The sequence below is a fragment of the Ochotona curzoniae genome, unplaced genomic scaffold, assembly GCF_017591425.1.
Source record: "Ochotona curzoniae isolate NIBS_2020 unplaced genomic scaffold, NIBS_Ocur_1.0 scaffold_3890, whole genome shotgun sequence".
Taxonomy (NCBI): domain Eukaryota; kingdom Metazoa; phylum Chordata; class Mammalia; order Lagomorpha; family Ochotonidae; genus Ochotona; species Ochotona curzoniae.
The window spans coordinates 26421865-26434560 of NW_024467115.1; the positions used below are offsets into that span (position 1 = coordinate 26421865).

Genomic DNA, 12696 nt, shown 5'->3' on the forward strand with positions numbered 1-12696 from the left:
ATAGACAAAGGTAGAGAATCCACCAGTACTGAACTGTTCCACTAGAGTCCTCCATTTATTTGGGAGTAGAAATGCCTACTTCCACAAAGCAGTTATATAGACGAGTAAATTCATACACATATTCTCATAGAATAACTGTACAATGGAGACTAGCATACTGAAAAATCATTTTTTTTAAGAAAACCTACTGCACAAAGAAGGAAAATATTTCACCAGCTATACAGATGTCAAGGAAGGGACACAGGAAACATGGAGGAGAAAGGGCGCGTGACATCTCCAAGTAAAACAGCAGCTCCTCAGAATAGATACTAGATGAAAGAAATCGAGGAAACTCCAGAAAAAGGATTTAAAACTAACATTTGTAAGAAAATCCAATGTGATAGAAGAGAAAAATGATAGGCTTCTTAAGGAAATGAGGAAGTATTTGAAATAGAGGTAAAAAAATCACTAGGAAAATATATATAATTAAGAAAAACCAGATACTTTACTGTTTCCTTGGGAGTCGTCCTTTTATTCCAGAGTGGAGACATGAGTGAATACTGCAACCCGCCTTCATCTCCTGGTGTGCTAGTAAAAAAGAAAACAAATAATAAAAAACTAAATACAAATATTAGAAACAAAAAATTAAATCAACAAAAAAATAATGATATTGAAAGCTTCAATAGGCGAATAAACCAAGTGGAAGCAACAATTTCTCACCTTGAGGACAAGACTTTTTTCTTTTTAAAGATTTATTTTTATTATTTTTTATTGGAAAGGCAGATATACAGAGAGGAGAGACAGAGAGGAAGATCTTCCGTCCGATGATTCGCTCCCTAAGTGAGCACAACAGCCGATGCTATGCCGATCCGAAGCCAGGAGACTCTTCCTGGTCTCCCACGCGGGTGCAGGGTCCCAAAGCTTTGGGCTGTCCTCGACTGCTTTCCCAGGCCACAGGCAGGGAGCTGGAAGGGAAGTAGGGCTGCTGGGATAGAACCAACGCCCATATGGGATCCCGGGCATGCAAGGCGAGGACTTAACCACTGCGCCACCGCACCGGGCCCGAGGACAAGACTTTTCAAATAACCCAATGAATCAACATAGATAAAAACACTGAAATTTAGGACCTGATATTTTAAGTTTATTGAAGAAAACGCAGCACAGTCACTTCAAGACATTGATGGGGTGATGATGCCTGAGATCAGAACCCCACAGCCGACTTCTGAATGACTGAGCTGGCACTGTGAGAATGGAGGAGATACTACGGCTAAGGTTGAAGTCTACTTAATTGATGGGACAGAGAGATCAAAAATGCCAAAGAAGAAGGAGCGATCAGAATAAGAAGTAACCGTACACAATGATGCCATTGCAATTGTAGGGAGAATGTATTTCAGAGTAAAAAGTCCTGCAGAAAAAATGAAGATCAATAAAGATGGAGAAGTGTCCGTTTTTGGTACTCTATGGGATATTCTTCTTCCAGGTACTGGAAAGTGGGAAACACCAATAAACAAGAACAGACTTGTCAGAAAACCATACTAGTTGAACAGCTTTGAATTTAAGAAGTGATTTTAAAACATTTGGTATTTATTTTTTTCATTTTATTTAAAAGAAATAGATATTTGTTTACTCTCAGAAAGTACACAACCACCAAGGCACAGCCAGGCCAAGCTAGGAATCTGGAATTCCACGAAGGCTGCCCAATGGGTGCTGAGACGCAAACATTTGACCCATTATCTGCTGCCTCCCAGGACGTGCACCAACAGGAAGCTGGATTTGGAAGCAGAGCTGAGCTTCAAAGCCAGGCAGTAGCATAAGGGATATAGATGTGCCAAATACCGACTTCAGATCTGACATTAGATCCGTATTTAGCCACTTATTTAAGACCTTATTTACTTAACTTTTCTTAAAATAAGCCAGGTTTAGGACCTTGCACCAGTGTGGGAGATCCAGAAAAGGCTCCTGGCTTGGTCTTGGATCAGCTCAGCTCCAACCGTTGCACTTGCTTGGGCAGTGAATCAGTGGACGAAAGATCTTTCCTCTCCATCTCTCTTCCCCTCTGTATATTGGACTTTCCAATAAAAATAAATAAATAAATAAATCTTTAAAAAGAAAAAAGAGGAGAGTGGTAGTGTGATAACAGATTCTGAAGGAAAAATAAGGGGAGGGGGGGCTACAGACTGTTCAACCGCAGATAAAATGAATCAAATGGAATGACCAAATGACTAGAACTCACTACGAGGTCATGTGCAAGTTGATTTCTCCCCCTTTCTAATACTCTGCCTTTGTCAATTCCTTCTTTCTCTCCCTTTTCTCTCATTCCGACTTCCCCTTGAAGGGATTTACCTTAGTGCAGTATTCTCTTGGCAGTACTATTTCATCTGACTTCATTGGTGAACACAGAACTCATAAACTCCAATTTCCATAGCAATAATTTGGAGTCTGGAGTATTCAACTATGTTTCTCTTTGCACAAATACAGGTGAATTTTATTTCATTTTTCTCTAGCAACTACATTCAGTCCCTTTTACAGGCTGTCCCTTTGCACAGCCCCTCATGCACGTAGCACAAGAGTCAAGCTTTCTGTTTTAAATACATACATTCAAGCAAGAGTATTAACTTTAAAATAAGACATTTCCCAGAAGGATTTCCTGCTTCAGCTAATGACCAGTGGTCTGGTTTAGTCCATTAACTACCTAACTGGTTAACACTCCCTTAGGGAATGACTGGTGTCTCAATCATTACACACTAATTACTCTTTTTTCCCTGGACACATCTGTAATTTTTGTGACATCACAATCAAAAACTCAGTTTGATTTTTATTGACCAAACACTCTTGTAAAAGCTTCAAATCGTTCCAGACTGATAATCAATAACAGTTTTAATTTACTTCCACATAAGAACATACAAACATAATATAATGCAGAGGATTAACACACTGCTTAGGATTCCTGTCTTCCATATTGAAATGTCTGGAATAGGTCTCCCCTCTGCCCCTCATCCAGCTTTTTGAGAATCTGCCTGGGAGGTCACAGGCGATGACTCGTGTATTTGGCTTCCTGCTACCCATGCCAGAGACCTGGATTTAGTTCCAGTCTGTTGGTTTCAGCCCCAGCTGCTGCAGGTCATTTGGACAGAGAATCAGCTAATGCAAGATATCTACCTATCTCTCTAATTTTGCCTTTCACAATTACTAAAAAATAAAAAAGGAATGTTCTCCAAATAAAACTCCTCACTCCCAGAGGTTTGCTATTTACAAGAAGTAACCAGTAGCTCTAGGATACTAAACTGACCATACAGCCTGTGCTGAGCTTCATCTACTCATCTCCAAGATGGAGATAACAGTAGCATCTGCTATCACAGGAATTTTGCAAGCACTAAAAGAAAACACAGAGTAAACCTACAGGATAGTGCATGATATACCATAAGTATTCAGTACATAGTAATTTACTATTTCATTCACTGTGAAAACAGAGGGCCTACAAAATGGGTATAAAAACATGCCAAATACAAGCTCATTGCAATCCTGATATTTTTGACTCTCTCCTAAAATAAATTCTGGAAAGATTTAATGAGCACTCTTAGCTTCCCCAGATTGCATAGGAATGGTTTTAAGGAGGGAATGGACATAGGATCAGGTTCTATTTCTCTTCTCACACAACCTTTTTTTTTTTAAATGAGAAAGTGCTTACACTGTGAGTTTTATGGTCTTTATTCCTACAATGGCACAAGGAATGATGGCACACAACACACGTCATTTGATTATGGCCTTCAAATTTTTGAAAAAGCTGAGACTGTTATCCCCTCCTTCACTGAACTGTAAAAGCAAGAGACATTATGATTTCTAATGTTCCATGGTGGTCCACAGCCTCCCAAAGCTCAGGAACTCCATCAACTCCTAACCCCATTTCCATAGTAAAAATGTTCAAAAAGTGAAGAAGAGACAAAAGTAAAGTAAGAAGATAAATAATTCTATTTCTTAGTATCTCCACCACACTCTGATCATTTCCTTTTCTCATCAGTAGCTGCCAAGCATGGCTACTGGAAATACTGGGGGATTCCAGGAGGAACCCAGAGATCAACGTTGTGCTCTGTTTTCAGACACAACATGTTTCAGACCAAAGTGTTAGGATCATCTGGTGAATTTGAGCTTCCAGGCCAACAGGAAGCAGATTAGCACAGATGCTGACTAGAGGGAACATCTACAGCAGTGAAGACCATACTTCCACCCTTGGCTGCTACTGAAGCTGTGGAGAACACAGCCTTGGGGAATACATGTCCTCTGGAGTGGAAGAAGTGTCTTCGGTGCAACGGCCCCCTGTGTTCTCCTGTATCTCAGGCCACCCCGTTAACTTCCCCTCCCTGACATCCAGCAAAGCAAATAGAAATAGAAAAGGCAGAAATTTTTTTACCTAATGTAATGTTATGTCAAACAGTGGCCTCAGATTTCCTTTTAACTGGGCTCTTTCATAGATATGAGTCTGTGCTTTTAAGCATTAGATCCCTGCTATGTATAAAATGCTAGCTAAAAGCAACTATGTAAGTAATAGAAAACTATGTAGTAAGCTATGGATGTTAAAGTAATAGACTTTTTTTTGCGTTGATTTCTTTTTTTTTTTTTATTGTTGTTAACATTGTATTATGTGATACAGTTTTATAGGCACTGGGGATTCCCCCCACCCCTCCCATACCCCTCCCCCCATGGTGGATTCCTCCACCTTGTTGCATAACCACAGTTCAAGTTCAGTTGAGATTCGTTCCTTGCAAACACATATCTAGCATAAAGTCCAGCGTCTTATTGTCCAGATAAGTTCAGTGGCCTCTTGGGGAGACCTTCTCTAGTCTGAAGATAGGGCTAACAGAGTAAAGATCCGGTCAGTTAAAAGCCCCAACAAAACCTCAGTATCAATATACAACATTATGGATTTCTTTTAATAGTCTTAGTTGATTAGGGTACAAAGGGTAAAGGGCTACAGGGTGAAAGTGGGTAATATCATTGTTTCCACACTATTATAATCATTTTTCCCTGTATCTTGGGTTAGGGAAGTAGCAAAGGGAAAAGCCCCACCCAAACTCCCACCCATCCCCGATCCCCAACAGGAGACACTCTCCAAGGGTCCTGCTCAAACAGTTTAGATAGTTCATCAGTTCTGGATTGCTGCCAATCTCACCGTCCCAATCTCAATGAAACCTATTCAGAGTCCACTGGCTGACAGTCTCTTGATGTTTGGGGTTCCAACATCAGCAGTTCAGTTAGAGAGATATCCAAAGAAACTTCATCTGAGTTGATCCCAGATCTGATTCTTGCTTGAGTTTGCTAGTACAGACTCCAACACCATCCATCACACCAATCAGCTTATGCACATGCTGGTTGTTGCGATTGCTGGGTCCGTTCGGTTTCCAGCCCCGTCTTCCTCGTGGACCAATGGGTGTTGTAGTCCAGCTCTATCCTACCCACTTCATACTCTGTCTTCATGCAAACCAGTTGGAGCTAAAGTAATAGACTTTTGATTGAACAAGAGACTGTATTTTTAAATTACAGGTATAAAATTATACAACTTCTAGGTGTTACAGATCAAATCACAATAATTTACATTTAGGATATCACTTCAATAGTTTTAAGCCAATGTACTGAAGAATAACATAGTATGAAACTTTTATGTGTTAATAACTTAAATAAGTGGCATTATTGATTTCGTTGAAATGTTTGAATATAGTCTTTCAATAGAACTTATTCCACATTAAACTAACAGGTAAAACCTTGGTAGAATTATTTACTAGCAAGGCCCTTGATTTCCATTTCACTTCCTACCTGGAATCTATGAGTACTTGAAAGAATGTGTGCTCAGGTGGGGACAGTTTGGTCCTAATAATGGCATGAAAGTTATGTAGCTTAACTGGACTAGGGCTAATAGATAAAGCGCTGTCTGCAGCACCTGTATCAAATGGACAAGTGTCTCAATCCTAGATGCCTCATTACCAATCTAGCCACCTGCTAATGGCCTTAGTAAAGGATGGCCCTAGTGTTTGGGTCTCTGTACCCACACAGGAAACCCAGAGGAAGCTTTTGATTTCGGACAAACCCAGCTGTGGCCACTGTAGCATTTGGGAGAGTGAAACTTTAGATGCAAGGGATGGTGTGTGTGTGTGTCTGTCTGTCTGTATGTGTGTTTTAAATAAACAAGTAAATCTCTGCAATGAAAAAAGTTATGCAGCATGAAGTTTCACAAAGCAAAAAGCATATATATTTTACTTCCGTGAGTATTTGGAAAATCTGGATCTCACTTGCTTTACAAAGAAAGGAGATATGCTTTTATGCAGCTTTCTGCACTGCTTATCAAAATGATTTCATAGTTAGTTAGCTTTGTCATGCTTAACATGGTCTTCAATGAGAAGTAGAATTCCACAAACATTTCCAATAAAGCTGATGTAGCTTTCTAAAGACAGGGATGCTTCTGAAACCTTCAGAAGCAAGAAAAGTCCTTACAGAGTAACCTGTCAGGAAAAGACCCTTCCACGTAGATGATCAGATCACATAAATGAGATTCACCAAGAAGCAATGGGGACCCTAGCAACTGTGGACATCAAGACAAAATGATGCGGATCTGTCTACCTCAAGCCAACATCCCACTTCACCAGATCCAGACAACCAGGCAAACTGTACATTAGAACTAGCATAACAATTTTTAAGAAGAGCCCTATTTTGAACCCAGTCTTGACCACTCGATGATGATCGACAAACTCATGTGAGAAAATGATGTGTTTCTCCCTCTTTAATGAGAGAGCAAATGATATGCATGATTCCAATGTGGGTTTTATTCAGGTAGCAATGGTTTTCTTTTTTCCTTTCAAATCATAGGACTGATAGTAAAGAATCATGTGGCCAATCCACACACTGCAGTCCTGAAGGGGATCCTTGATTGTTCCTCATACTGACTGAATGGACTATCCTCTTTAAACAACAGCATTATTGCTTCAGAAGCTGAAACTTGGTACCTTTAACCTGATTTTACAACCAAACCACAGAACTCCAGTTCCCGAGATAACACTGTGCATTGCGTAAACTTTATATTCAGGGCTTAGATGAAGAAACACGCATCTCTGTAAAGGAATGAATCTTTTCTCTTTAGAGCCATATGGCATGAATTTAGAGGAGGTCACAAGAGTTGCCTTTTTTGACCTTCAGGCTGAGCTGTGCCAATCTAGGGGCACAGTGCCAATCTAGGGGACAACCTTTGAGGATCCAGCCTTGTTTATTCCACACCCCTGCCAGGAAGCTGATTATTTTGTAAAAGGAAAGCTAACCCCTGATACAGAAATGCACTAGCACTCTCTAAGGGCAGCAGCTATATCTCACCCATTTTCATGACGAATGACTCAGGGCTGGTGCTGTGGCACAGCAAGTCAAGCCTCTGCCTGCAATGCCAACATCCCACATGGGCACCAGTTCAAGTCCCAGTGCTCCACTTTTGATGCAGCTCTCTGGTAAGGTGCACAGAAAAGCAATGATGGTCCACGTTTTTGGGTTCTTGCATTCAAACATCAGCTCAGTTACAGGTGCTGCAGCCATCTGGGGAGTGAACCAGTGCAGGGAGTGTCTCTCTCTCTCTCTCTCTCTCTCTCTCTCTTTCTCAATATTTCTCTTGCTCTCTCTCACTCCTTCCTCTGTAAATCTCCCTTTCAAGTAAGAATAGATAAAAATTCACCAATCTGAATAGTAAATCAGAACTTCAAAAGATTTAGAAAAAGATACAAAACAAATTGCTTAGAGCACATCTGAACACATTAATCCTTATAAAAAGAAAAGAGGAGGAAGAAAAATTTAATTCAGAGGAGGCAAATGGATCATTATTTGACACAACATTATGAAGAAGTTCCCATCTTTTCCAGCACTGATCACTTCAGCTATTTGAGAAGATAACTATAGCATGGAAGATATTTCTCTCTCGCTCTCTATTTCAAAATAAACAAAGGAAGCTTGAAAAATAAATGGAACACTCTCTCTAGAATACCAGTATACAGTCACTGATAGTGAATGGGAGTTACGTCTTATCTGATATTGCAAACCTGTAACTGCCTTTAGCATCTACCCGAAAGGCTTCCAAATGCTTTCCACATCACATTGGATTTCTTTAAAAAAAATTGTGGTGAGTTTTTGCACATATTTGGCCAATAATAATGAAGGAATGAACAAATGAGTAAGTGAAAAAAAATGTGAGGTGTACCAAATAGTTACTGAATCCTGAGAAACTGAAACCCTTTTCTGAAAAAAAAGACTATAAAAATGAAAATATATTTGTTTCATATTCTTTATAGCATCACTACTTAAGTTTGTAATTTATAGAAATTCAGAAATTTTACCCTTCCAAAAGCACACTGAAAAATTTCACATATAGAGAATATTTTTGCATAAAATATATCCTCAAATCATATTTTACTACTCTGATTATCATAACTAATGGCACATCTGATACATAAAACTGACAAAATTGAATCTTAAAAGTGTGTTCCAGTGTACCATACCATTAGAAGTCCTAAATTAACATTTTTTATAAAGGAGAAAAAAAATTGACCAACAAAATTAAAAATAACAAGGAAAGTAAACTGACCACCAACAAATAAAGTTCATGTGTCCAGTTAACAAGTTTGTCTTAATAGGAGATGGTAGAGCATTTAGTTATTATTTATAAAAATTTGAAAGGCACATTTACAGAGATTAGGAGGTACGGGAAGAAAGAGATCTTCCATCCACTGCCTCACTCCCCAAAATGGCTACAACGGTCAGAATTGAGTTGATCCTAAGTCAAGAATCAGTAACTTCTCCAGGCTCCCATGTGGGTGCAGAGGCCCAGGGAGTCACATCATCCTCTGCTGCTTTCGCAGGTCATAAGCAGAGAGCTAGACTGGAAGTGGAATAGCTGGGACATGAATTGGTGCCCATATGAGATACAGTCACCACGGGCTGAGGCTTAGTCTACCATGCCAAGAGCACCAGTAACAGGAGCAAAGCATTTTTAAAAGGTTTTCTAGTAAGATTTTTGCATGAAATAAATTTATACAGAAAAACTCATCTGTCAATCACATTTCCCTTAAAATCCCACAGAATGTCAGTTGGATATGCAGAAGTCACAATGATTAGTGTTTCCTTCTTGGAAACACAGATATAAAATGAGCAAACCTCCTTTCTAGTTAGGTAAACTTGGGAAGCCACTTAATCTCTTGCTGCAACTGTAATTTCCTTGTTTCTAAAATAAGGTTAATTATAAAAGCTCCCTCCTAGGACTGTTACGAAAACCAACTGAGATGAGACACATAAAACAGTTTTCAGTGACCAGCACAGCTCAAGGGTGGGCAACCATTTTACTGCCAGGAGCCACTTAGATATTTGTTACAACATTTTGTGAGACATACAAAATAACCGAGGTAAAAATCAGCCTGCTATGGACTTACTGAATTTCAAGTCCTGTCTGCTGTTGCCTTGGAAGGACCTGACCAAATAATTTCATGGGTCTTATCTAGCCCATGGGCTGGACACTCCCCATCCATGACTGATGTAAATATCAACGATCAATATCACAATAGGAGCATGATATCGGAAAAGCACTTCATACGAAATAGAGGATTAAGTGCAGAGAAAACAGACACTAAAACAGCTTCACGGTTACTTCTCCCAAGAACTTGTTCTTGTTTTCTGCTGCCTACAAGGCTGTCTTGTTTATGACTGAAGCCGGCAGGGGAATAAGGGGTGGTTCCTTTGCTGGACAGCTATTCCCACTGGAGAGCATGAGCTGGGATAGGGGCAGAACAGACCAAGCAGGGCTACAACACCTGTACGCCTCAGGTGAACAAGATCAGGGAAAAGCCAGGCTGGGCTGATTATTCCTACTGGTGCAAACAAAATTAGAGTGGGTGAGGGTTGTTTGGGCTTAGCCACAGCATTAGCTGGCAGAAGCTGGCACTGGGGGCTAGTTCTGTCAAGTCAAACCACAGAACTACCTGGAGAGTGCATAATCTGGGAGTGGAAGAGGCCTGGGAGGGAAATAGTGGGCTCATCCCTCTTGGGTTACCACTTCCAAGGCAGGGCACGAAAACTAGGACAGTGGCTGGGGTGGAATGGGGTGTGGGACAGACTGGACTACTGCTACACATACTGGCAAACCAGGGTAAGGGGCGGGTCTGGTGGGGGTTATTGCGGGTCGCTCTGATTAGGCTGCAGCTCCAGCTTGTTTATGCAAGAGCCGAGAATGTGCTGGGCAGCACCAGGATGGATTGCAACACCCATTGGTTCCAGTGGAAGGCAGAACTACCAACCCAGCAATTGCAACCACCAGCTGATTGGAGCAATGGACTGTGCCAGGCCCTGTACTTGCTAGCACATACAAGAATCTGGTTGAGAACACCTCAGACAAAGTTTCTTTGGAGATCTCCCCAATCAAAATGCTGGACTCAGAACCCTAACCGAGAAATGAGAGAAGACAGAACAAGTCAATCAATTATCTCAGCTATATGCTGGCAGCGAAATACAGGGCAAACAGAGACTCTATGATGGACTATGTCAATCAGTGGATTCTTCAAAGACCTCATAGTGCTTGGAGTAGCAAGACTGGCAGCGATTCATAACTGCTGAAATATCAAAAACACTTGAGCAAGAACCTCAGAGCATGCCCTACATCCAGGACCTAGGGAGGGTGGGAAATTGGGTGGGCCTTCTCCCTTAATACCTGCCTTTAAACATGAAGGAAACAATATGGAAATAATAATCTTACTCACTTTCCTATAGGCCTTGAACCTTTTTACCCCAATTAACTATGTAAAGATTGTCAAAATATAAAAAAAAAAAAAAAGAAATGGAAGATTTCATGTAAGAAGATGGAAAATGAGACACAAAGAAAATGGAAGAGCTACCTGGATTCAGTATCAAGAAGAAATCCATCAAGCCCGCCTGTCTTCCCAGGAGCCTTTGCTGTTTGGACTCCAGGGCCGGCAGCCATGCGCAGAGCATCGACCTGGAATCACACACCTCACAACCCAGCTCTGATACCAGATGGCACACCGTGAAGACTTCATTGCTGAGAGCAAATGATTTTGTAAGTCAGATGACAAAACCTTTTGAGGAAACATACTTTCCAACCCATACCAACCAAACTCACTATCTCACAGGATCACAGAAAATCTCTAAATAAAATGTTGCCTTAATGTCCCCAATGTAAATACTGCCTTACAGAACACACCAGAAAAGCACTGGGGTTCCAGAAAAAGAAAACATTGTCAGGAAACAAAGAGTGCATATTGAGAAGGTAACAGCACATACAGAATATGATACCACACTGGAAGGCTCTAGATGAAGGAATTATTTCATTAAGAAAATATGTAGCGAGCACGGCACAATAGCCTAGTGGCATGCTCTGGGATCCTATTCGGGCACCGGTTCTAATCCCAGCAGCCCCGCTTCCCATCCAGCTCTCTGTTTGTGGCCTGGCAGAGCAGCAGGGGACGGCCCAAAGCCTTGGGACCCTGCACCCATGTGGGAGACCTGAAAGAGGCTCCAGGCTCCTGGCTTCAGATTGGTGCAGCTAGGGCCATTGCGGCCACTTGGGGAGTAATCATCGGACGCAAACATCTTCCTATCTGTCTCTCCTCCTCTCTGTATATATGACTTTGCAATAAAAATAAATTTATCTTAAAAAAAGAAAATATGAAGTGAGAATCTGTCACATGGCTCATGGCACATTCTAGGAAACAAGCAAAGGGGAACAGACAGCCTTTGTTCTCATGGCCCATATGTCCCAGACAAGGAAATAAATGACTCCAAGGCAAATCAATCAGCAGCATCACACTATACCTACTGACAGTTGTTTACACCAGTTTGAAGACTAAGAGTAAAATGAATACTGCCATTGCATCTTCAGAGGCAGCATTTAGATGAGATTATTTAGTGCATTGATAAAGATATAGCCAAAGAAGGGTTCCAGTGAGGACTAAGGGGACAGGAAATCAAGAGCATGGATGTATCACTGGCAAGCAACAAGTTTTTCAGGTAGGGAGATACAGTAAACTTGAGGTCCAAACATAAAGCAATCCTCGATCCACACCTTCAGATGAATTAATTTCAAACTCTCCATCCAAATCATAAGCTTCCTCGTGATCTCCCTCCTTGCCCACTAAACCCTGGACACAGTTTTAATGACTGGCAGCTGGGATACCTGTCAGGTATCCCAAATTTACAACCAAGAAAAAAGAAGAGAAAAAGTTTAGACTTCTAAAAATGTAAATATCTAAACATTTTATCTGTCATGATCCTGTTATCTACTGCTACCTGGAAAGCACTACATTTTGGGCCTGGAATTTTCTTGGTAGAAAGTTGAACCAAGGAGATTTTAACCAAGTTTAAACTCACATTACTGAAAATCCACTCTATTCCCTAGTGAAGAAGCTCTCTGAAGAAACCTAGTGTCTAAAAGAAATAAATTTGAGCGTAGAATCAAACAACCATCTCCGAATTTAATGAATACGCGGCAGTTATGTAAAATACACACGTGAGGACTTAATGACTAGCAGATTACTGCATTAACACACTCTCCGCACTTCAAACTGAATAGTACTCTGCAGATATTACAAACTTGCTTGAATAAGAAAGAAAATGTCTTTATTTAAAGTGCTGTTAAGAACAATAAAGTTAGAGGATCCAGCAGCTGAATCTAAAACAACACTGTCACTTCTG

General features: G+C 40.7%; 1 long non-coding RNA gene across 1 annotated transcript in view; it reads right to left on the reverse strand.

Moving 5' to 3' along the window:
• Window positions 1–298: 298 nt before the first annotated feature.
• LOC121145978 overlaps window positions 299–12696 on the reverse strand; it is a 134739-nt gene continuing 122341 nt past the window's right edge. Inside the window, exon 3 of the long non-coding RNA XR_005882131.1 lies at window positions 299–567. This is a non-coding gene — a long non-coding RNA (uncharacterized LOC121145978). The remainder of the gene's footprint in view (window positions 568–12696) is intronic.